Genomic DNA, 23,445 nt, shown 5'->3' with positions numbered 1-23,445 from the left:
AAAGTTACCAATGTAAAGGTTTGTCAAAGGGAAAGTTTACCAGGTGTAACAACCCTACACAAACACGGGGTGGCTAGGCCATCTGAGCAGACTGGAAAGTGGATGCATACACAAGGACATGCTAGATGGGGAACTAATCAGAGGGAGTAAGAACAACAGGACATCCCAAGCTTTGCTGCAAAGACACATGCATGTGAGATATGAAGGCATTTGGAATTGATCCTGACCAGTGGGAAACCTTGGAAGTGATAACAAGTGCCACCGTTGTCTCCATCAGGGCATCAAAGTCCATGACAGAAATTGGCTCCAACAGCTTGGAGAGAAAAGAGCCCGTAGGAAGCAAGCAGCTCCCGAACCACCCAACCATGACATATACATTTGTAACCACTGCCACAGATCATGCAAATCTCAGATTAGACTGTTCAGTCACAGGAGACATTGCAAATCATCTGTCATGGGCTTCAATATCCACCATCTCCCACAGATGAAAGGATGCCAAAGAAAGGTATATGCCACACTGCAGTCACTGCACCCCTGGCTCTAACCACTCCCAACACTGCTTTTTGTGCAATGTAAAAATTGCTTTGCTCTTCAGGCTCAAGCCTGTATTTCTTTAAAAACGATCTCTATCCACTTGTTATGTAGTGAGAGCTGTTATGCCCAGAGATGAGACACCAGACCCTTATAAATATTTATTTTCCTTACAAACACCCCCACATCTTATCAAATAAAACTCCTTACCTTCACCCCTTCTTCCACTGCTGCCCTGAAGCACATGCACACATAGTTAACACAGATAAAAAGGGCAATGAATAGGTGGGCCCTGCCTTTCTCTCTTTAAAAAGCTCTGTCCAGGCCAGCTGCTCTCTTTCCTCCCCCAAAAAACATACAACATTTTTGTACCTCTCTCCACAACGAGGGAACACCAGCCCCATATAAAACAATGAACAGCAGCACTGCTTTAATCACCATTACCCACTAGCGAGTGTCCTCCCATTCCAGAAACCTAAGACCTGTCACACCCAAGTTATCATCTGCTCCCATTCAGCACTCCCTGTCATACCTGGATCACAGGTGACCCCCCAATATTTTAATCCCATCTTTGCTACCTACACCCCCAAGTCTCCCATGCTACCCATCAGAATCACTGTCCTTTTTCTGCATTCAGCCTTGCCCTAGCTGCTTCCCCATGTACAACAATGCCCATTGTAGGGACAAAATAAGTTTGTCCCAAAATAAGTTGATACCATCCCTGTAGAGGCAGCACCTCCCTTCTTGCCCCCACCATCACCCAGGATCAGCACCCTGCTCATTGTTTGATCTTCCCTCAATCATTGCATCAAAGGCTCCATCCTACAAACAAATAGTGTGGAGAACCTGGGACAATCATGACAGCCCACCTGTATCTAAAAACTATGGCTTAACAGATTGTTGATTCAAATTCAACTCTCTGCCCCGCAATATAAAAGCCTTTTCCAATCAACTGCTCTAGAAAAGTCATCTCCATTAAAATTTGGAATAAAAACTTGTGAGCCAGCCTGTCATAGGGATTTTTTTTCCAAATCTAAATACAACATAGCTACATTTGAATTCTGCTCCTTACTGCATCCCATATTGGGCATAATGTATCCCCGATCCTTTTCCCTGTGATCATGCAAGACTGAGTTTCATGAATTATATTCAGAAGTACTTTCTGAATTCATAAAGCCAGCGCCTTAGCTAAAAGCTTACAACCAACATTTGAAAGTGTAATTGGCCTCCAGTTCTTCAGTTCCTCCCTATCCCCCTTTTTATCCAATAACGCCCCCCCATCTTCATTAGAACTTCTATCCGCAGCCCCATCTGTTAACATTTCATCAAAAACATCCACAAGATCAGGGCCCATGAGGTCCCAAAACCTTTCATAAAATACCATGGCAGCCCATCTGCTGGGAGGTTTTCCCTTTACAAAAACTCCCTAAATTCCTTAAAAACCACTAACTCCTCCATCTTCTCTCCTTCCTGTTTTATCAGCTTCCTTTCCACTTCCTTTGTAAAACCCTTTAGCTATGCTTTATCCACTCCTTCTGCCTGTACTAATGTACATAAAACCTCCACACTATTTCCAGCACCTCCCTTTGCACTTTCCAATGAGCCCCTCCTTCCTCTACCATTTCCTTTAGCTGAGCTCTCCCCAACCCAGAGGCGGGCAATTATTTTGGACAAAGGGCCACTTAGTGAGTTTTGGCAAGCCACTGAGGGGTGCATGACAGACAGCTGGGGCAGATTAATATAATTTTTCTAAACTTTTTAAGGGCCCTGTGGGTTGAATAGAATGGCCTGGTGGGCCGCATCCAGCCCGCAAGCCGCATTTTGCCCAATCCTACCTCAACCTGACCTGGTGGAGAAGTATTAGGACCTGCCACTCCAACCACTATATTCCACAGTCCACCATTCTGCCCTCTGTTTTCATCCTCCATACACCATCATCTCTACACAACCTGCTAGTCATACTTCATTGTCGACCTGTTGTCCACCGCCACAGTCCATCCACCATTGCCAAGAACCATGGCAATATCAAACAAATAGAGATGCCAACTATCCTCTGCCATTTCCTCCATTGCCCCTTAGAGGATCCCCCTCTGACCAAGATCCAGCTTTTGGTCATTCTTAGATAAGAGGTCAAGATGTAGAGAGGCTTCCCCAGCAGATGCTCAGGCAGAACTGCTGGCTGACCTCCCGTCTGCTGCCGCAGGTTGACTTAAATGGGGAGACTGCTCTCCCCAGCAGCCAGTAAGAAAACCTTAACAGTGCCCAGATGGTTTATCAATCAGGGTGAGGCTTCCAGTTAGAGCCTCTGGCAGGCTTGGCCAACCAGGGAATTAGTCCTGGCTGGCCTGCCTGTTAAGGCCCTTACAATACTTGAATATTTAATTCAAGTGTTTGTGTTACCATTTGTGTGTAAACAGTTGTATAATTGGAGGCAGTCCTGATTGATCTGAGTTAAAACCTAGAAGAAAAGAGGAACCTTTACATATTTAACCCTTCCAAGCACTGTTGTTGTCCCTCTGCTAATAAATGGCCAGGGAGAGTCCACAGCCTAACAGGTTTGACCTGCAGCATATTCAAGTTAACTGCCATTCACTCCAGAGACAATTTACAGATGCAGCATTATCTCCAGAAAAAAAAAGTGTTAACTGCATTTTGTCTCGCATTCTTCACAGGTACTTAAAGTAGGACAATGGACTACTACAATAGGCTTTCTCCCCAAAACTCAGGACCCATATTTACACCCATATTAAACACACAAATAATAACAATAGCCCATTGCTGAACTAGGCAAAGAGATCTACTTCTCTGAAAAAAGGAGGTTTGCTGGGTAATAGCTTTCCGCATAACATCTAAACACAAAAATGGCATTATAAGCAGTTCACAGGGGACACACTGCTATGAAACCTTCTGCAGTGAACCAACTATATATTTCATGTGCAAGTCATGCCTTGGAAATGTTTAATACTCCTCTAGAGAACAATAGACCAGTGACAAGAAAAATAAACAACAGCTGAAGATGAAGAAGTCCTTGAACTGAAAGTGTTTTGTTTTATGGAGCCCAACATGGAGAGAGAGAAAGAACCTGAAACTCAAATGCATTAAAATAAGCAGCATTTTGGTATAGTAAAGGTGAGCACTTGGTGAGGGCTGGGGAGGGTTGTTTTTGTTTTTTGTTTTATATTTTATATCTTATGGTACCATGAGCTGTTAAGAGCACTTACTACATTTCACAATGCACTTCTGGGAGGTATGCTGTAATATTATAGTAAAAATCTGTCCGTAAGTCTAGGGCTGAAGCTTTCAGCATTTTTCAGTAAGTCATTGTGACATTCACCCAAGATGCAAGAAATCCAAGTTCAAGTCCCTGCTCTACCTCATTGAGATCAGGGACTTGAACATGGTTTTTCTAAGTACCATAGCCCCCATTTGTGTAAAGTCGGCATCTCTCACTCTTGCTTTCTGGCTAATAAAAATTTTGTTTATTGTGGGACAAAGTGGGACAAACATAGTAGGAAAAACATAGAAACCCACTCCAGAATAGCTGTTGGTCCCATTGTCATGAAGTCTCTTACCTGAGATACAGGTTCAAAGCACCGGAGCAGGGACTGAACCTTGGCTTCCTATAGCTTAGCAGGGTCCCTTAAACACTGGGCTGTAGCTTTAATCTCTCTCTGCTTTTAACCAGAAGCATCATCCTGTAAAGTTTTCATTAAACCTAACTTTATAGAATGTCTCAGTTTCAACAATTCAGTCTTTTCAGACAAATCAACTGTTTTGTCAAAAAAAATTGCAACCAGCTCCATACAAATATTTTAATGTAGCCTTGTCACCAGTGTATATTATACTAAAAAGAAGGTATTGGAATAGTTTACCTACAAAAAATATGAACCATGTGTTTCATTGCCTATTTTAACTGCAGATGATTGTTGAAAGTGGAGTTGACCCCCCTGGCTTGGGTAGCAGTGAGTTTTGTATTGTGTCAGCAAGCTGAAGTCAGAAAAAGATGAAGGTTTTCATAGATTTTAGGGTCAGAAGGGACCTATTAGATCATTGAGTCTGACCCCCTGACCTGGGCAGGAAAGAGTGCTGGGTTCGATGACCCCAGCCAGGTGTTTATCCAATCTCCTCTTAAATACCTCCAAGGAAGGGGACAGCACCACCTCCCTTGGAAACATATTCCATATTTTGGCAACTCTCACTGTAAAGAATTTTTTCCTGATGTCCAATCTAAATTTGCTGTCCTTCAGTTTGTGGCCATTGTTTCTAGTTACCCCAGTGGGCGCCCTGGTAAACATCATATCCCCTATTTCCTGCCCCACGCCCACCCCCGATGAGTTTGTAGATGGCCACAAGATCACCTCTCAGCCGTCTCTTGTGGAGGCCGAAGAGATTCAGGTCCCTCAATCGGTCCTTGTAGGGTTTTTCCTGTAGGCCTTTAACCAGATGGGTGGCCCTCCTCTGAACTCTTTCCAGGTTATCTACATCCCTCCTGAAGTGTGGCACCCAAAACTGGATGCAGTACTCCAACTGCAGCCTGACCAATGCCGCATAGAGGGGAAGTATCACCTCCCTAGACCTGTTTGTGATGCACCTATTTCTGCAAAAAAGTGCGATTAGCTTTACTTATTACCTTATCCCATTGGTGACTCATGTTCATTTTGGAGTCAACTCCAACTCCAAGATCCCGTTCCACAGTTGTGCTACTTAGAGTGGTACCTCCCAGGCTATAGCTGCGTTGATGATTCTTCCTCCCGAGGTGCAACACATGGCACTTGTCTTTGTTAAACTGCATCCTATTCTGCTCTGCCCACTTCCCCAGCCTGTCCAAATCCACCTGGATTTGTTTCCTGTTCTCTAGTTTGTTTACCTCCCCCCATAGTTTGGTGTCATCTGCAAACTTGGACAGAGTGCTTTCTTTCATCCAAGTCACTAATGAAGATATGGAACAGTACCAGTGCCAGGACAGAGCCTCAGGTGACTCCAGTCCCCACATTTCTTCATGTAGAAACCAACCTATTCACCACCACTCTCTAGGTGTGTCCCATAAGTCAATTTTCTATCCACCAGACTATGTAATAATCTACATTGCAACTGTTTAGTTTATTTATAAGAACTGGGTATGACACTATGTCAAAAGCCTTTTTAAAATCTAAGTAAATAACATCTACCTCTATTTCCTTCATCCAAGCATTTTGTGACCCGGTTGTAAAAAGAAACCAGGTTAGTCAGGCAGGCATCTGCCTGCTGTGAACCCATGCTGGCTGCCCCTTAGCATTATGTTACCTGCTGGTCTCCCACAAATGTGATCCTTAACAATTTTCCCAAAGGTCTTGCCAAGGATAGAGGTGAGACTAACTGGCCTATAGTCACCAGTTTCCTTCTTCCTCCCCTTCTTGAAAATAGGGACCACACTGGCCCTTTTCCAATCCTTCAGGACCTGTCCTGAGTGCCACAAGTGCTCAAACAGTTGCACCAGCAGATCCATTATGACTCCAGCTAACTCCCTAAATACCTTAGGATGAAGATCATCAGGGCCTTTTGACTTACATACATTCAACCCCTCCAGGTGCTAGGTCAGCACTAGCAGTTGGTAGGTTGGTATCTACCTTGAGCTAACCTAAAGTCCCATTGGGATGCATGCTTGTATTCATGTCCAAAAACACATATGCAAAGACATCATTTAGGAGCTCCGCTTTGGCCATCCTATCTATTACCAGTTGCCACAGTCCATCTTAAAGGGATGTTACCCAGCACTTTCTTTTTGCTTCCTATGTATTTAAAGAATGACTTTATTATCCTTACCTTTTGCTGCCAGCCTAAGCTCCATTTCTGCTTTGGTTTTCCTCACTGCTTCACTGCAAGCTCAAGCCAAGCAGGTATACTCCTTGGTGGCTGCCCCCTCCCTCCACAACCCGTAGGCCTCTCTTTTCCCCTCCAGGCTATCCTGGATTTCCCTGCTCAGTCAAGGGAGTTTTTTGCTTTTTTGCCCTCCTTTAGGTGTACTGGGATGATTCTTTCTGTGCCTTCAGGATCAGTCCTTTGAGAAATGCTCACCCTTCCTGCGCTCCCATCTCTCCAATGCTTTTGCCTGTCAGTCCCTCCCTAATTAATCTCCTGAGATTCTTGAAGGAGATCCACTTGTTGAAGGTGATTTCATAGACATTAGGGCTGGAAGGGACTTCAGAAGATCATCAAGTCCAGCCCCCTGCCTAAGGGTCAGGAAGCCAGCTTGGGTCATAGGATCCCAGCAAGGTAAACATCCAACTTTCTCTTGAAGGTGTTCAGTGTAGGTGCTTGAACCAACTCTGATGGCAGGCTGTTCCAGACATTGGGGGCTCGGACAGTAAAGAAATTCTTCTTTATGTCCAGCCTGAAATGGTCTTGCAGTAGTTTATAACTGTTTGACCTTATCATCCTTTGGGGTGCTCTGGTGAACAAACACTCCCACAGATACTGGTGGTCACCCCTGATAAACTTATAGGTGGCCATCAGATCACCCCTGAGCCTGCACTTTTCCAAGCTAAAGAGCCCCATAGTCGTAAAGAGTCGTCGTAACGTCTGTTTTCCTGACCTCTGATCATGTGCGTGGCTCTTCTCTGAACTCTCTCAAGCTTCTCCACATCCTTTTTGAATTGTGGAGCCCAAAACTGGATGCAGTACTCTAGCTGTGGCCTCACCAAGGCCGCGTACAAGGGGAGAATGACATCCTGGGATTTGCTTGAGAAGCATCTATGGATAAAAGCCAGCGTTTTGCTAACTTTACTAGCTGCAGCATCGCATTGAAGACTCATTTTCATCTTTTGGTCAATGACAACCCCCAAGTCTCTTTCTTCCATAGTGCTAGCCAGAACAGCACTGCCGAGCCTATAAGGATGCTGCAGGTTTTTCCTCCCAAGGTGGAGAACCTTGCATTTTTCAGTGTTAAACATCATCATGTTCTCGTCTGCCCATTTCCTGAGCCTGTCCAGGTCAGCCTAGATCACACTGCTGTATTCAGGTGCAGATGCTTTGCCCCAGAGTTTGGTGTCATCAGTGAACTGGGCCAGTCCGCTTCTGACTCCAATGTCCACATCGTTAATGAAGATGTTGAACAATATGGGCCCAAGGACAGAGCCTTGGGGGACCCCACTGGTCACAGGGCACCATGACAATTGACTCCGATCAATTACCACGCACTGGGTCTGACCACGGAGCCAGTTCCCCAGCCAGTGGATTGTGGTGGACCCAAGGCCACAGTTGACCAGTTTCGCCAAGAGGTGATCATGGGATACCAGATCGAAGGCTTTTTTGAAGTCAAGATATAGGATATCAATCTCTTCCCCTTGTCCAGGTGATAGATCACCTGGTCATAAAAGGAAATAAGACTGGTCAAGCAAGACTTACCCACAACAAATCCATGCTGGCTATCCCTCAGGGTGTTATCATCAGCCATTAAGGGTGGCCTCTTTAATAAACTTTTCTAAGACCTTCCCCGGGATAGAGGTCATGCTGATGAGCCTATAGTTAGCTGGATCCACTTTCCTCCCTTTCTTGAAGATAGGCACTATATTGGCCTTCTTCCAGTCTTCAGGCACTACACCAGAGTGCCAGGAGTTTTCAAAGATCCATGCCAGAGACTGGGCTCACCAGCTGGGTTCACCAGCTCCTTAAATACCCTGAGGTGTAGATTGTCAGGGCCGGCTGACTTGAAGGTATCCAGCCCCTCAAGGTGTTCCTTCATGAGGTCAGCATTGATGGAGGGCAGGGGATCTCCCTCACCCAGACCTCCCTGTCCCGTAGTGGGTATGGGCGTCCCATGGGACTGGCAAAAGACTGACACAAAGTACCCATTTAATAGGTTGGCTTTTTCCTGGGCATCAGTTGTCAGATGTCCCATCTGGTTCAGCAGGGGTCCAATGTTGCCCTTGCTTTTCCTCCAGCTCCCCACATATCTGAAAAGGGACTTTTTATTGTCCTTGATGCTTGAAGCTAGTTGGAGTTCAGTTGCAGCCTTGGCTTTCCTGGTGTGCTCCCTACAGGACCAGACCAGTGCAGAATATTCCTCCTTGGAGGTGAATCCTGTTCTCCATCCTTTGTAAGCCTTTCTTTTTAGCCTCAGGAGGTCTGCTAGATCCCTGGAGAGCCAGGGGGGCTGCTGTGCCCTCTTGCTGCCTTCCCTCTGAGATGGAATAGAATTAGCTTGTGCATTGAGGATCGCTCCCTTGAGGAGCAACCACTCTTCCTAAACTCCCCTCTCCCTGGGGTTGTAGTCCCTTAGGGCCTAACTGACAAGCCTCCTGAGCTTGTCAAAGTCAGCTTTCCTGAAGTCAAGGACTTCAGTGTTGCTGACTGACTTGCCAGCTTTACAGTGGATGGTGAAGGTGATCAGCTCATGGTCGCTGTCACCCAGCTTCCCATCAATCACTAGGTCACCAATTAGATCGTCCCCATTTGCCAATACCAGGCCAAGCAGTGCTTTACCTCTCATTGGCCCATAGACTTCTTGAGTCAGGTAGAGGTCATCCATGCATGATAGGAAGCTTTGCAACCACTCGGATTTTGCTGAGTGATCCTCCCATGAGATGTCTAGGTAGTTGAAGTCACCCATGACAATGATAGTCCTGGAGCATGTGGCCTCAGCCAGTTCCCAGGGGAACTCCTGGTCAAGTGCTTGACTTTGGGTGGAAGGTCTGTAGTAGACTCCTACCGTTGTGTCCCCTATGCCGTGCTCCCCGTGGATTTTAACCCAGAGGGTGATCAGCTCTGTAACTTAAGGAGGAAAAGGAAAATGTTAAGGTGTATACAAGTAAATCCCATAAATTTAAATAAAGTAATAGAAGCCCATTTATGTGGTGGGCTTTCATAAAACATGCACGTATAAACTCACAGCTAGTAAAATTGATTTTTTCCTAGAGATTGCAGGAAGGAAAGGCTGCAAAATATTTTTGGCACAATACAATAAAGTTATTGATTTGCTGCTTGGGATAAAGCAGCAAATCAATAGCTCCTAGCTCCCAGCTAAAAGGGAGGCGTACACCCAATGGAAGGGAGGGGCCATCACCAGGGAGGACTATACTGCGGTTGCTTGGGGCTGCAGGGGGTGGTCAGTAAGGCCAAGGCCAAGGCAGAGATGGAACTGGGACTAGCTACCCGGATCAAGAAGTTCTTTTTTAAATACATAGTGGGCAAAAAGAAGGTACTGGGTAACGTGGGACCCCTGCACGACACGTTAGGAAATCTGGCCATCACACCTGATGACAAAGCTAACCTATTTAACAATTTCTTTGCCTCCATTTTCCTGAGCAGGGACCAGATCAGCCCCACCACCAGGACACCCCATGTCCCAGGGGAGGCGCACCCAGGCCTAGCGTCAGTGAGGCCCTTGTCAGGTAAGTAACATTTTAATGTCCAGCAGATCCTGATGATCTCCACCCCAGAGTGCTGAGGGAATTAGCAGAAGTTATTGCGGGACTCCAGGCATGGCTTCATGAGCACTTGTAGTTACTTGTGGTTACAGGGGTGGGCGGATGAGAACAGGATGGGTTTCAACACTGACAAGTGCAAGGTGATACACCTGGGGAGGAAGAACCAGCACCATACGTACAGGCTGGGGAACTCCCTTCTAGTCAGTGCAGAGGCAGAAAAGAATCACTATTGATGCCAAAATGAACATGGTCTGGCAGTGTGGGGATGCAATCAGGAAGGCCAGCCACACCTTGTCATGCATCTACAGATGCATCTTGAGCAGGTCCAAGGAGGTGATCCTCCCCCTCTATGTGACACTGGTCAGGCCACAGCTGGAGTACTGTGTCCAGTTCTGGGCACCACACTTCAAGAGGGATGTGGACAACATGGAGAGGGTCCAGAGGAGGGCCACTCGCATGATCAGGGGGCAGCAGGGCAAGTCCTATGAGGAACTTCTGGAGGGACTGCATGTATTTAAATCAGCAGGTCCTGATGATCTCCACCTCAGAATGCTGAGGGAATTAGCAGAGGTCATTGCGGGACCCTTGGCATAGCTTTACGAGCACTCGTGGTGCTCTGGTGTGGTGCCAGATGACTGGAAGAGGGCCAATGTGGTTCTCATTTTCAAAAAAGGGAAGAAGGAGGACCCAGGACACTATAGGACAGTTAGTCTTACCTCGATCCTGGGTAAGCTTTTTGAGAGAATTATCCTGGCACATGTCCATGAGGGGCCAGTGGGGGAGGTTATACTTAGGGGCAACCAACATGGGTTCACTAGAGGCAGGTCCTGTCAGACCAACCTGGTGGCCTTCTATGACGAGGTCACAAAATCCTTAGATGCAGAGGTAGCAGTGGACATAGTCTTTCTGGACTTTAGGAAGGCCTTCAACACCATCTCTCACCCCATTATCATTAAAAAACTGGGGGACTGCGGTGTCGACACCTACCCAGGCAAACGGGTCGCTAACTGGCTGGAGGGCTGCACCCAGAGAGTGGTGGTGGATGGGTCATTTTCAGCCTGGAGGGATTTGGGTAGTGGGGTTCTGCAGGGCTCAGTTCTTGGGCCCGCACTGTTCAACATCTTCATCAGTGACTTGGAAAAGGGGCTAAAAAGCACCTTGTTCAAATTTGCTGATGACACTAAAATGTGGGGGAGAAGTGGGCATGCTAGAAGGGAGGAATAGGCTGCAATCAGACCTAGACAGGTTACAGGGTTGGATGGATGAGAACAGGATGGGTTTCAACACTGACAAGTGCTAGGTACTGCACCTGGGGAGGAAGAACCAGCAGCATACCTACAGGCTGGGGAACTCCCTTCTCGTCAGTGCAGAGGCAGAAAAGGATCACTATTGATGCCAAAATGAACATGGGCCGGCAGTGTGGGGATGCAGTCAGGAAGGCCAACCGCACCTTGTCATGCATCCACAGATGCATCTCGAGTGGGTCCAAGGAGGTGATCCTCCCCCTCTGTGCAGCACTGGTCAGGCCGCAGCTGGAGTACTGCATCCAGTTCTGGGCGCCGCACTTCAAGAGGGATGTGGACAACATGGAGAGGGTCCAGAGGAGCATGATCAGGGGGCAGCAGCGCAGGCCCTATGAGGAGAGGCTAAGGGACCTGAACCTGTTCAGCCTCCACAAGAGAAGGCTGAGCGGGGATCTAGTGGCCTGTTACAAACTAGTCAGAGGCAACCAGCAGGCATTGGGGGAGTCCCTGCTCCCCCAAGCACTACCAGGAGTGACTAGAAATAACGGTCACAAGCTGGCAGAGGGTAGGTTCAGACTAGACATCAGGACGCACTACTTCACTGTCAGAGTGGCTAGGATCTGGAACCAACTTCCAAGAGAAGTGGTGCTGGCTCCTACCTTGGGGGTCTTTAAGAGGAGGCTACATGAATACCTTGCTGGGGTCATTTGACCCCAGTACTTTTTCCTGCCATGGCAGGGGGTTGGACTTAATGATCTGCTCAGGTCCCTTCCAACCCTACCAATTATGCAACTATAAAGATTGTATGTGCATAAATAAAATATGCAACAATGTTATAGAACAAAAGCAATACTCAAAAGCAATACTCAGCTTAATTCCTAGTTAAAGGTCCTGAGAAAAGTCAATTTATATAATGGTAGAGAGATAACCCTGCACTTGAGTATGAAGAATACTGCTCCAAGTCATTCCTCATATGTGAGGCAAGAAATTCTATTGTTTGAACCATCTGGGAGGTTTCTCATATAGGGCAGTATTTCACTGAAGGTTATTATTGTTACTTAGCTACACTGGTGGTCTCTTTAATTGTTTCAAAAACCCTCTTCTATAATGGCAGTGGTAAACTACAGTCAGTTCCAGCTCTTAGTTTGCTCACTGCCTCCTAATCTGTGATCTCTAACTGGTTAATCACACAACAAATGTAGACATGCTACATATGCAAAGTCATTCTTTCACAATAAAAATGTTAAACCAGCCACAAAAAATGGCCAACCAGTCAAAAAATGTTGTTTGAAAAAATGTAGAACACTTTCATATCTGGTTTCTATCAAACTAATTTGAATATGTGGTATATCACAGGTAGGGTGATGGTGTTTGGCCAGGTCCTCCAGAATCCCAGGGTAACCTACTGTCTGTCCCCCATAGCCACCCACTTCCTGCAAGGGGACTGTGGATGAACTTACATGCTACACTTAGACCATACTAAAAGCCCTTAATACATGAGTATCCATATGTTAAAGCTCATCAACTGGCCTATGTGCCCCTGAATGTCATAAAGCTACCCCACTTCAGGCAAGGGTTAACTCTGGGCTACTTAGCTTGTGTTAGAATACCTTTGGTCTGCTCCATGGAGATAAAACAAGGAATTTTCAGCATCCCAGAATGCACTGGACTCAGCAGCAGCACCTGCCCCCTCGCAAACACACCCCGACAGAGCAGTGTCCTGGCTTCTTTCTACTCATGCCCCTGCTTGCCAGCCCTTTGTTGGCAAGTCAGAAGGGTGAAGGGAAGAATGGTAATAACCCTTAACATGGATGGGACTGCCCACAACTTGTTATAACTTTAACACTCCACAGATCCAGCATGGTCTAAGTGCAATGTGGTACACGTGCTGAACTCTGCTGCCCTGGGATGCCTTAACAGGAGTGGTCATGCTGCACTGGGGCCCTTCTCCTTCTCCTCAACCAGCCTTCAGAACTGCTTCTTTTAAGGAGCCATTAGCACCTCTTCCTGCAAGAAGCAATGTAAGCAGACATTCAACATGACCAGCTTTACTTGCATACATAGTACTCTGGGAAAGGGAGAGGATTTGTGTTTTTTTAAAAACCTGCTGGTGGAGACAAGATGGGGAGAGAGGAAAGCACATACACAAAAGCAGCTCGTGAGATATTTTGGGAGAGTTCAAGCACTGCTTCTTCTCCTGCCTGCCCCCCATGCATGGCTCTCCCCTGCTCTGCCCAAGGGTTAGAAGTGAGGTCTGAATTACCCAGGGGAACTCAAAGGTGCCTCTACACCAGCCAGAAGGCTGCTCGGATGAGCTCTAATTACAGCATGTCAGAGCACACTTGATTAATCAAGTCTGCTAGAGCGTGCTAATTAGTGCCAGCCTCCATGTCTTGTGTGTCAGCAACCCTGCACTTCAAAATGACAGCAGGGGTATTTTTAACTAAAGCGTATTCAATAAGTTTTAGAAAAAGGGCCACCGGCCACCATTTTGAAGCGCGGGGATGCTGATACATGAGAGAGACTCCAGGCGCTTTAATTAGAGTGGCTCTTGGAGCCACTCTAATTAAAATGCCCCAAGAGCTCACTTCTCATTAGCAGCACAGGTGAAGGTGGGGGAGGGGGGCTGACAGCCCCTGCCAGTGTCTGTCCAGCTCCCCTTGCTGGTGAGTGCTGGCACAGCAAGTTCCCAGGGCACTTTTCCCAGCTCTGGATAGGTCACCCTGTGAATGTGAAGCAGGTCACAAGGCATGACAAATTCCATCATGATGGTTTTCCATCATCAAGAAGTGCCTATTGCTTGATGAAAATAATGTCTGCCAGGGCCTAAAACCCAGTCAAATTATTAGCCCAGTAGCTACAGCTACTATTTTTTCTGCATTAACAATTTTATCCCATCTTAAAGGACCTTTTGTAAGATTTTGGTGTTATACCTTTAAATAACCTACTCACTGCAGGGAGGGGACTTATTTGTCCACCTTTGTCAGTCTTTCAACATCAGTCCCATGGCCGGCTCCCAGTCACCGTGGAACTTCTTTAGCAGCAGCATCACTTTGTTAGCTGCTTTTCCATGAAGCATTTTGTGTCTTTTTTTCCTCACTTGCCCTGCTGCTCTGTCCCACTGAGAAAAAAAAAACCTTCTCAGCACTCATACCATGAATTTGGCTCTGGCCTGCTCCTTCTTTACCTCCCTGTTTTTTCTGGATTGCTGTTCAAGCCAGGTTACAACCAAACTTTTATGGAGTGTATAAACCTACCTCCCCTTTTACTACCAAAAGCTACTTCAAGGACTATTTCTGTGACTCCTCCACCTCAGAGCTCTTCTGTGATTCCAGAAAATACTTTGTTAGCCTTCTTGGACATAAACCAGGGTACAAAATACAAAATGTTTTCAACTTATTGAATATCTGTTCATCCAGGTCTTCCTTAACATGGAAATGAATTGACACCCCATGGCAAAGAGCTGACTGGTTATCTTATCATGGCTTTGAGATCACATGTGGTTTCAAGGAGAATGGAACCAAAACAAACCCCCAGTTTTTCATAGAAATTTTCATGGAAATAATAGTTTTAAATAAAGCAGATTGGAATTTATCTTTTATAATTACTTTGTGATATAAAACAATCAATATTCCTTCAGAAAAAATGTTTGTGTCAAATGTTTCATTTTCCTATCAGCTTTTCTGACTCGATATTTTAGGACATTTTCAGTCCATAAAAAAATTTGAAAACTGAGCTCATTGTACCAATTTCAGATGGAAACAAGTGCTGAAATTTCAGACTAGCATCTGAGATAAAAATTCATATTTCACTCAATTCTAGTTCTAAGGTAGGAACTGACAGGTGTTCTTAAAATTAAGGTATTGACATTGTTTGCCATCAGCCATATTGCCATCTTTATTTTTAAACCAAACCTTTTTTAAGCAAGTCACAAGATAATCTACATTATTACTTTCAATTACAGTTTAATAATTTATGAAATTACTTAGTATTATACCTGCAATATGTCAGTCAAGCTTCATTACATTGCAATGAGGTTTGATTTAACATAGTCATTATTACCACTGTTAGAAGTTTGTAGGGGGGAAGAATTCATGCAAATGTATTATTTTTGACCATTTGAGATTAAAATAAGCAGCTGTAGAGGAGCAACAGTATATTACAGAGCACAGAGCCTACCCAGGACTATAACCCCCCTTATAACAATACAGAAATGCACTAGCCCATTACTGTGCATTGTGTATTAAATGGTCTCAATGTTTCTTACAAAAATTATTGTAAGAGTAAAGATGAAGGAATGAATAGTCATGAAGAATGTAAATCACTCTCCAACAAAATGTTCTAAGGCTTCATTAAGCCTCACTGAAAATATGTAAAACTACATGCATTGTATACAAAGTACACTTATATACATAGATGCCTTCTCACTGAATACAAGATAATACTGACATGCTATTTGTTTTTTAAGTACTGGTATATAATTACTGTACATCTGATTTAGAGAGCAATAAAGTTAAAAAAAAACAGGAAGGACTAATTTCATTCAATTTGAATAAAGATTTTAAAGAAAAAGTATTCAAGGAGGAAGCTTAATATAGTAAGTCTTTTATATATTGTTATTAATTCTGAAATTCATCCTAAATTTGCCCAGACCATACAAACTAAGATACCGCTCTATTCAGAATGTAACAGTCAAGCAAATACAAGTAGAGATATTATTTCTTCAGTATTTCTCACTCAGTGCTGTCTTCCCTGTTTGTAGTAAAGGCATAGGTGGAAGGAGAACATATTATTTCAGGAGACTGAGTAAAAGTTAAACTTCAGACATACTTCTACGCACACACACAGACACTGCCCAGCAGATAAGTCTGTGAAGGAGAAGAAGCAGGGTGGGCGAGGGGCAGATTGAGGCCCCCACGGTGAGGGAGGGAGTGGAGCAGTGGCAGGGGCTGGGGTGAATGGAGCCCCAGGGCCAGGACAGGTCATGGGATGATCGCAGCCCAAGCAGCTCATCCAGTTAGTGCACAGGACATCACAAAGGTGGGCTGCCCGCTGGACTCTGAGCTCCACTGGGGATGCCCAGGAGCTGTGCATGACGCCATTGCCTGCTGCCACCAAAAGCGACATGGTGTCACAAGTGGCTCCCTGGCAGTGGCAGCAGGGCACAGAACCCAGAGGGCTGCCGGCCTCCGTGACACCCCGTGCACAAATCCTGGGGGGCACGTGTCCCTCCCCAGGATGCACGCAGCAGTGGAAGCTGCCACCCCCCCCCCCATGCCCCTGGACAAAACCACCTGGGCTCTGAGCATCCCATGACCCACCCTGCCCCCACGGCCTAATTCACCCTAGCCCCTGCCTCTACCCTACTCCCTGCCTCATTGCAGGGGCCTCAACTTGCCCCCCGCATCCCTTCTCCTTCACAGACTTACCTGCTGGGTGCTCCATGCCTGGCCACCTTTGCAGGCTGCAGCTGCATGTCTGTCTGTGCATGCCCCCTCTCCTCTGCGGCAGCTGCCCAGAGCTGGCAGGTGGGCTGCCCTGTGGCCCTCTTCACTGACACCACTGCACCACATTTGTGGGAGCTAAGCCCGTTATACCCGGCTTTCCACCACCAATAAGTAAAGGCCCCTAGTTTGCATATTTTAAAGCACCAGTATCACATATATAAGAACTTTATACTGGACACATCTACATGAGATGTTTACTGCACAGTAGACTAATTAGCTGTGCAGTAACATCTCAGCATCAATGCATGTGCCCCTATTAGGCTAGAGTAAACTAATTTACTCTTATTTGTAAATACAAGTACTATTTAGCTATGGAATAAAAAACACCACAGCAGCACACATGCATATGCTGCCCTGGCTGTTTGGGTTACATTGGTGTTTCAGTGTGGTGAATGCCTTCCAGTTATCCCCACACTGAAGCACCCCTGTGCTCAAGCTAGACCCCTAGCAGCCTGTATCATGGCTTGTATTTCTAAGAATGCTCTCTTTGGGCATCTATATGCATGTTCGGGGGCAGGGAGCCCTGATAGCCACTCTAATTAAAGCGCTCACAGTGTCATGTGTATTCATGCTGGAATTCCAGCATATTGGAACTGACCTGATTAATTAAGTCTGCTTGAGCATTGCAATTGCTCCGCTCCAGTTGCCTCCTGCGTCTCATGTATAAGTGTCCCCATGCTTAAAAATGGTGTGGAGGGGCACTTGAACTAAAGCTCATCAAATGAGCTTTAGTTCAAGCACCCCCATAATCATTTTTAATTGTGGGGATGTTGATACATGAGATGCAGTGGTACTTTAATTACACCAGCTTGCAGAGTTGCTCTAATTAAAGAACCACCCCTTCCCCCCCATACACACATACATGTAAAAGTGCCCGGAGGTACTAAATTTAATGTGCATTACCTAAAGTGCATTAATGAATGTGTAGACACACCCCAAGAGCCCAGACATACAGACCACTTTAAACCAGTTTAAACTTCCTTGAACACTTCTCAAAAGCACGCTGGGAAAAATCAAGTACTATTTTGAACCTGTCCTCTCTCAACCAATTCAAGGTTCTTTGGGGTTGGGGGAAGTAGCCAGGTTTGGAAGAACAGGCACTTTGTGGCCCTTTGTTTGTGGTGGGAGGGTGGTTGTGCCTGTAACAGGAAATACATATCAGGTGTCGCCTGGTGGAGAGTGGGGAAAACAGAGCTATTGAACAGTGGCCACTTACTAGAATGAAAGTGCTGCCGTGTCTATGCTAGATGTGAACTGTTCCTTGCTCCCTGTGCTGCCTTCATGCAGCCAATACTGCCCTCAAGGTTTCACCCAGTACATGGGGTTTAAAAAAGCCAACAAGTTCTTTGGGAGGCCTAGAGCCCCAGTCATGTATGTGTGGACACTTCAATCCAGGGACATTTACGAATCAGCTCCCAATTAGTGACATCCTTGGAACCGTTTAAGTGATATGTCTGTCTGCACTCTTTGTTCTCACTGCAGTCAAAGGGAGTTCCACTGTGACTTCAGTGGGAAAACTCAGCTCTTTCAAAAATCCCAGGATTCATTGAAAGCTTAGGTGCCTTTGATTGTAAGCTGTTTGGGTCAAGTATTGCCTTTGTGTTTAATGCAGCTCCAACTACATCATATTAAACAAACAATAAATAATAATTTTGTGTTGCTGAAGTCATTTTTCCCTGACTTATGCACTGGCAGATGAAGATGATTCACAGCTGTTTTATGAGGCCATTTAAATGCTCTGTCATTAGATGCAATAGGCCAGTGACAACTAACAGGTCAACTGAGGATTCTGCTAGGGAGAAAAATGATAGATGGAATTAGAGCAGAAATAAATACAAGGAGAAAAAAGAATCATAGTATTGAAGTCTAGAAGAAACAATATTATGACTATATGGATTTAAAGGCTGCTGGTATCTAGTTCAGTGACAGGTACTCTCATCCACAGGGACCAAAGTACACAGTGTGCTTCGAGGAGACCTGGAGGCAATCCTTCAGCCCAAATCCCTTGATAGGATAATGTGCTATGGCTCTTTTTATGCTGGAGGTGGCATCCTTTCTCGATCCTTTCTGAGTATGTCAGCTGATGATAACAGCATAATTTCCCTTAGAAATGTTAACTCCCCCTCTCTTTGCCTTACAAAGAAGAAAAGCATAAACATTTCCTTTGAGTCATTCTGAATAAATACTTTAAGAATATTAAAAAATGAGAAGTGGATTAAAGTTCTCAGACTGAATTCCAAACCATGTAGACTGCTTTGTTAATTTAAAAAGGAGGAACATTATAACCTTGAGTGCCCGCACTGTGTGACAGGCAGGCATTATCTGTGTTAAAAATATGTATTATGTACCTATCTGTAACCATAGATATATAATCTCATCTGTTTTTCCTCCTTTCCATGTAGGAAATTTAGTAGTGAGCAGGTAAAGCAATTTTGTGACATCATGGATGTACTACAGGAACTCCTGGGTGTCATTAGCTGTTGCACTTTGTTTCTTTGCATTTAAAATGCAGAATGCATTAGCATTTGCTTGTTTTGAAGTTCTCCAGGGTATTCTACAACCAAGTTGCCTGGTAGCAGAACAATCTGTGTTCCTCAGATATGCAAGTGACTAATTTTCCATCAATCAGAGATGAAACTTAAATAAATAAAGGTACTTCATGGGGCTGCTGTGCCTAATGATAAGCAATTATACAAAGTCAAATTAAGGCAGTTCTTTGTGAGGGTCCTGTGAAATTGGTTAAGCAAAAAGAATAACTGCACCATTTCACTGATTCATCCTATTGCTCATTTCAGAGGGAGCATTATCTCAGTTAACTGATGCAATTAATATGAAAATGAGGAAATCATTGTTTAAGAAGATGAGGGGAAAGAGGGGGTCTTAATGCAGTGGCACTGAAGAATAAGAGTCACAGAGACAGAAATTTGCATAGGTCAATGGTAATGCAATGCATTTAGCACATATTCAAAGCTTAACTTGCATAGTAATACATATCCATTAAATTCTCATTATGATGACCTGTGTCCAACACAATTCAATTTTTCTGAATCTTAATGATAAAAAGTTAATTACGCTAAGGTGAAAACCTTTTGTACTTGGTCTTAAAATAAAACACTGAAAGGGCACTGAGACTATCTTTTAGATGTGGCAGGTAGTTTCACTTATGCTTAATTCAATATTTTATTAAGCATGACAAGATTTGAAGTTTGGTTTCTTTGTGCACTGCAGATTTTTAATGTAGTCAGTAGCAATAAATAAGCCTTTGTCTGTACATTTACGATTTAATGCTAGTGATTTTCCACTTAGAGGCTTCAGTCACAGTGCACATTGTCACAGATTATCTTGGTTTTCTTATTTTAGTAACTAGAAAAGCTACCCAAATTTAGGGAAGAAAAGATGTATTTTTCACTAGCACACATTCCTGCTTTTGTTCTAGCGATCTGCCTTTGTATCCAATAACTCTTAACTCAGTATATTACAAGTTCTGCAACATCTGTTTCTTGTCATGACCTGATTTCACTTCTCACCCCAGCTACAGGTTAATGATAAGTGTCTGAGTGGAGCCGAGTCCTTGTGTCCACTAATCTCAAATTCTAAGACAGGGCGGGCAATTATTTTGAGCGGAGGGCTGTTTATCCAGTTTTGGCAGGCTGTCGAGGGCCGCATGGGTAGCCTCACCCCTTAACAGGTGTCCCGCCCCCTGGTCACCATCTTGGGACCAATGTCCCAATGTCCTGGGACCAATGTCCCAGGGCCAGCACCGGTGGGGCACAAAGCAAGGCACAGGCTGGCAGGGGTTTGTGGAGCTGGGCTGGGCTGCACCATCAGGAAGAGGGGGGAGCTGGCTCTGCTCCATAGAGCCCCTGCTGGCTGGGACCCCATGTTCCTGCCACCCTGCTCTGGGCCCCACCAGCACTGGCCCCGGGACACTGGTGTGAGCCCCAGGCTCCTGCTGGCTCCCCACCCACACACTCCCAGTATCCCCCAGCTCGGCAGTACAGGTCGGGGGCAGTGCACAGCCCCCACCCCCTGCTTGCCAGCAAGGAAGATGGTGCTGAGCATGGGGAAAAACTGGCCCCTCACCTGCCCCATGGCTGGTGCGCCCTGCTGCAGGCACTCACAGCCCACGTGGGGCTGTCCAGAGCAAGCACAGGCCCACATGGGCTGCAAGCAGCTACACCATGGGGTGCTGGCCATGGGGTAAGCAAGGGGCTGCTTTTCCCTGTGCTTAGCACCAGCTTGTAACCCAGCCCCGCTGCCAGCCTGGGCTCCAAGTTGGCTCTGGGCTCGCCCATTGGTGGCAGCAGCTGCAGCCCTCCCCATTTGCCACACCAGGCAGTGTTGGCTGCTGCTGCCTGCCTGGAGCTCACGCTCTGGGCAGCCCACAGGCGGCGGTGGCAAACACTGCCTGGCGCAGCAAGCTGGGGGGCTGCAGCCCCTGTTGCCACACGCAGCTGATGGGCGAGCCTGAAGCCAGTGTGGGGCCCAGGCTGGCAGTGGGCCGGGTCACAAAGTGGTGCTGAGTGCGGTGGGGAAAAGTGGCCCCTTGCCCATCCTGTGGCTGATGCCCTGCATTACAGCCACTCACAGCCCGCATGGGCCTGCCTGTACCTGCTCCGGACAGCCCTGTGGGCTGCAAGTAGCTGCAGTGTGGGGTGCTAGCCACAGGGTGGGCAAGGGGCCGCTTTTCGCCGCCCTGCACTCAGCTTTTCCCCAGGCCACTTTTCTCTGGGCTCCTTCCCTGCCCTCCCCGCCCCTCTTCCCCCTTACCTGAGGTTCCAGTGCAGGGCAGCCACGCGGTCCCAGATCAGAAGCCCCTGCAGGAGCTTCCAGCAGGGGGGTGGGCCCTGCTGTTGTGGGAGCCCGCCCAGTTTCCCCTGGGTCCTACTGCCCTTGGTTCCTGTCATTTTTGACAGGAACAAAGGTCAGATAAATATTAATTTTCTAAACTTTTTAGGGGCTCCACGGGCCAAATAGAATGACCTCGTGGGTTGGATCCGGCCCGTGGGCTGTATTTTGCCCACCTCTGCTCTACATGGTGAAGTATATGCTCTGACTCGTGCTTCACGCTACCTGAAGGTGCAGAAATCTGCTGTGTTCAGGTTCTGACAGGTATGTAGTTACAAAAAACAGATTGCTGTCATTTATGTTGTACAATCAAAAGTAAAATATGGACCTAAGTCTCATTTATGTTGAAGCCCCTCTATACCGCTCTGGCCATTTTAGGTATTTAAAAAAAGGGACTGAATTATTTTGGAATGATCTCTAAGGCCCCTTTACACCAAAATTAGAGTGGCATAAAGGGGTCTTGGTATCAATATGAACTGTTATTGTATTCTGAAATAAGTATTCAGGACATTATTGGTGCCATTCATGGACATGATCCAACACTGTACTTAGTGCATCTTCTGAGGAGTTTAGTTCTCTCAGCTCTTATAATTCAATAGGAATTAAGGGATCCTAGTACATCACAGCAGGTACTAGAAGACAGAGTTTTAAGGTCAGTTAAAAGCCTATAGGTACAGAAAGGCACCTTGTAAGTGTGAGAAATCTGATTACAGTGGAAAGTAAGTTTCCACTAGGCAACCATATTCTTCTTTACATGCCTAAATACATTTAAAGTTTTGGACACAAGTGCTTTACAGGATTAGCTCAATATTTTTGTCAATATTATTTTGATAACATTATTGTAAATATTTTGCTAAGTACAGTTTTATATATTAAAAAAATCCAGGCAGGGAAGAATGATATAGCACATGCATTTCTTTTTCTTTTCTTTTCTTTTCATCTTTTGTGACTTTTTGGTAAGAGAAGTCTCATAAAATTGAGTATGAAAAACCAACAGGGTACTGGACTATAGAAATTTCTATAAACCTTATTTAATGTAATAGAGAGTGAGGTTCCTTGGTACAGAGTTCTATAGGCTAGTTTAAACATTTAGTTGAAGTTTTCTTTCTATCAAATTATCATGGCTTGTCTATAAAGTTTCTTTCCTCTATTCTCAATCTTTACAATTGAAAGAATTGATAACCCTTTCTTACTGCATAGGAAGCATGCATGTTCTAGAATGTATACATGCATATGTAATTGGATTTTAAACTTCATTGCAGAACAACATGGAAATTTTTTTACCTCCCTACCTGCCATCTGACACGTCCAGGGAAGAAATTCTACCCGATCAACATATCAAACATCTACTCAACACAGCTCACAAAGACACTCTCAAGGACCCAGAGAGACAGCCTTCCATCTTCAGCTCCCTCTGTGCAAAAATGAAGTTTATTGCCTATGGGGACTTTTTACCATCTTGTACCATCTACAATTTTCCCAGAGTCTGAAGAAGGGACCTTGATCCCAAAAGCTTGCAGAAAAGGACAGTTTTCTTGCCATTTTCCTTTTGGTCTACCATTTTGGAAATCAGGAGTTGTAGTATCACTAAATCCAAGGTAACCTAGAACATACTAAGAAGTGTACTAAACAGGTGACAATGATGGCTATACAAGTGTTCTCTAGAGATTTAAGGTCTTCTGCTTGAAATACAACAATAGTCAATCTTCTCAGAAGGCTAGACTGACCCTTTCATCCCTATATTCTGACTCTCTTTCTAGTGGTACCTATTCCGGTAACTCCCATTTTTGTTTGTCTCATAACAGACTTTATACTTTCTATATGTTTGGTGAAAATAAAGGAGTACTATCAGGGACAGCACTCTGTGGCTCAGTGGTTGGATTTCTATGCATGAAACACTCACTTTTAGCC

At 45.4% G+C, this 23,445-nt stretch overlaps 1 long non-coding RNA gene across 1 annotated transcript; it reads left to right on the top strand.

Annotated features, from left to right (window-relative positions):
- Nucleotides 1-3,001: 3,001 nt before the first annotated feature.
- Nucleotides 3,002-23,013, top strand: LOC149870115 (uncharacterized). The gene is made up of 4 exons (XR_016440422.1): nucleotides 3,002-3,660; nucleotides 9,817-9,899; nucleotides 13,033-13,200; nucleotides 22,797-23,013. It is a non-coding gene; the product is annotated as an uncharacterized LOC149870115 (long non-coding RNA).
- Nucleotides 23,014-23,445: the final 432 nt, after the last annotated feature.

This window comes from Crocodylus siamensis, chromosome 2 (assembly GCF_052110815.1).
Source record: "Crocodylus siamensis isolate JL-2025a chromosome 2, ASM5211081v1, whole genome shotgun sequence".
Lineage (NCBI taxonomy): Eukaryota > Metazoa > Chordata > Crocodylia > Crocodylidae > Crocodylus > Crocodylus siamensis.
This window is presented reverse-complemented; position numbering and strand designations above follow the sequence as displayed.